We start from the raw sequence: 3,294 nt of genomic DNA, 5'->3' as shown, positions 1-3,294 counted from the left end.
GTTCTGTATCATGTAATGCATACCTAAGACTTTCTTTATTGCTAATCACATTCTTACCTGGTTGCATTAATGTATCCTACGAAACATGAGGACATTTAAATATGGCAAATGTCTTTTGTACATGTCTCGGACGCCTTTTACAAGCAGAAAACCTGGGTTTAATTTGAAAATATAATGATAAGTATACTCTTAACAAACATTTTACGGCACCATTTGGGAAATATTTATTTTGCTCTAATAGAAGTTTAACTGCATAATATCAAACATGTAAATACTTATTATTATTCTCTTAACTTTTGGTTTAATCTTAAGCGTATACATTTCAAATAATAATTGCTAACATTTCTACCTCAATATGTTTTAATTATGCCCCCCTTTCAAGAAGAGGGGTTATATTGTTTTGCTGGATGTCTGTCGGTAGACCAGTTCTTTTCTTATCAATAATTTGTGAACAGACGAACCGATTCTCTTCATACTTCCAATTTGAATTGGCCTTGGACAGAAGAGGACCCTATGAAAATTGGGGTCAAAGGTCACTGTCACAATAAGTGTGAAAATAGTTTCCGATCAATGACTCCTCAACAAATCAACCGTATGACTTGATACTTACTTTACATGTGCATTGGCCATAGACAGTAGATGACTTCTATTGAAATTGAGGTCACTAGATTAAAGATCATGGTCACAATAAGTGGAAACATTGTTTTTGATCAATAAGTGTCAATGAATTGACTGATTGGCTTGATACTTCACATTGGAATTGGCCTTAGATGTAGATGACCCCTATTGAAATAGGGTTCGCTAGGTAAAATGTCAAGGTCACTGTCACAATAAGTGTGAAAATCGTTTATGATCAATAACTCTTCAACGAATAGACCGATTTGCTTGATACTGCCATTGTGTATTGGCCTTGGATTGTTGTTGTTTTTTTTTTATTGAGTGCACCGGGATTGTCTCCCATATGGCCATCGCCCCCAGAAAGACGTTTTTTAGTTGGTTACGGGGGATAGTACAAGATACAGGAGACACCCCGTTCAGAGGTGACCCTGGGTCTTTTTGTGCCCGGTGTATAGCACCTAGTACACTGCACCTCGATTTAACGTCTCATGCGAAAGACGAGTTAGTAGGTTAGGTGCAGCGGGGGATCGAACCAGCGATCTCTGGATTGTGCAGCCAGTGTGTTACCACTAGACCACGGATCTGCTACATTGGCCTTGGAGAGTAGATGACCCCTATTGAAATTGGGGTCACTTTGTCAAAGGTCACTGTCAAAATAAGTGTAAAAGTCGTTTCCGATCAATAACTCATCAACGAATATACCGATTTCTTGATACTTCCCATGTGCAATGGCCTTGGACAGCAGATTACCCCTATAGAAATTGGGGTCACTAGTTGATAGCCCTGTTTGGGAGGCATATGTCTCCGATCGCGGAACTCTTGTTAAAAACATGTTTTCAATTTGATGCAATAAAACTTGATTACCGTTACCAAACGTAAAATAAATATTTGCTTTAAATTTGTAAATTGTACTCGATTATTTTATCATGTTAAGTTTTCATGTTAATCTATTGCCGATTTAAAAGATAAAAATATCCATTTAGGGAAGTCACCTTTGTCATTAAAACAGTATTGTTTCCAGACAGACGAAAATTGCCACAACGGGGTAATTGCGTCGGAAATGCATCGTCATTACCAAGACAAAATTGTTATAACAACGGTGTCATTACGTCATTCATAATTCCTGTAACAACAGTTTCGATCCCGTCAAACTACATCATAGGTGTTACAAAAGTGTAATTCCCGTCACCACGATATTGCTGTAACAACAGTGTTATTCCCATCACACTTCAGTCAGTGTCGTAACAACAGTGTAATTACCGTCAATACGTCATTGCTGTTACAACAGTGCCATTACCGTCAATACGTCAGTGCTGTAACAACAGTGGTATAACCGTGATTATTACCTGATGTCTTATATAAATGATAATAATTTTTTGCTATTTCCTCTTCGAAAATAAATTAGCAATGTTTTAAACTGTTACCGGTGAATATCGAACTGTTGACCGGTCAACAGTTTGAACTGTTGCCCGCTGGTATAATGACGTCATTTCGTCGAAAAAATGACGTCATTTTACAGTTTGAACAGTCCAAATTAAATATTTTATTGATAACTGTTGTGTGTAAATCAAAATTTAGTTTGCTGTTATTTCCATGTTGGAAATTTGATCAGGTAATAAAACTCTTATTTCATGGATGCTTGGTGAACAGTCAAAACTGTTGTCCCTCGGTATCAGGGCTGACATTTGGAACTGTTGCCAAAGTCATCCCTGATACCTTGGGAAACAGTTTTGACTGTTCACCGCGCATCCATGAAATAAGTGTATACTAAGCCATTGCTGTAACAACAGTGTCATTCCCGCCACTACGTCATTGCTGTAACAACAGTGCCATTACCGTTACTACTTCATTGCCGTAAAACCAGTGTCATTCACGTCACACGACGTCATAACTGTAACAACAGTGTCATTCCCGACAGTTTTCAACAACAGTCGGTGTCATTTTCGTCACTACACCATTGCTGTAACAACAGTTTCATTGCCGTTGTGAAATGACGTCATGTTATGTTATTGCCGAATAAATTCTCGTCACACTACTTCGTTTTCTTAACAACAGCGCCGTGTGCTTAACAATGTCATTCCCGTCTCTATGAAATAGCCGTAACAACAGCGCCAATCCCGTTACTACGTCAGTGCTTAACAACAGTGTCATTTTCGTCACAACGTCATTGCCGAAACAACATTGTCATTTCTGTAACTACGTCATTATGGTAAAAACAGTGTCGTTGTCGTTACACAACGTATTTGACGTGCCAACAATGTCATCCCCGTTCCACTACGTTATTGACGTAACATCAGTGTCATTCCCGTCACAATGTCATTGCTATAACAACAGTGTCATGCCCGTCAATACGTCATTCCCGCACCAACAGTATCATTCCCTTCACACTACGTCATTGCCGTATTAATAGTTTCGTTCCCGTCACTAACTCATTGCCGTAAAAAATGTACCATTCACGTCACTTCATGATTGCCGTACCAACAGTGTCATTCCCGTCACTGCGTCATTGACGTTAAAACCGTATCGATCCTTTACACTACGTAATTGACGTATTAACCGTGTCATTTCCGACACTACGTCATTGTCGTAACAATAAAGTCCGGTAACACATTTGACGTAACAACAGTGCGTTTCCATCACTACGTCATTGTCGTAACAATAGTATCATTCCCGGTT

Source organism: Dreissena polymorpha, chromosome 1 (genome assembly GCF_020536995.1).
Source record: "Dreissena polymorpha isolate Duluth1 chromosome 1, UMN_Dpol_1.0, whole genome shotgun sequence".
In the NCBI taxonomy this organism is placed as follows: Eukaryota; Metazoa; Mollusca; class Bivalvia; order Myida; family Dreissenidae; genus Dreissena; species Dreissena polymorpha.
This window is presented reverse-complemented; position numbering follows the sequence as displayed.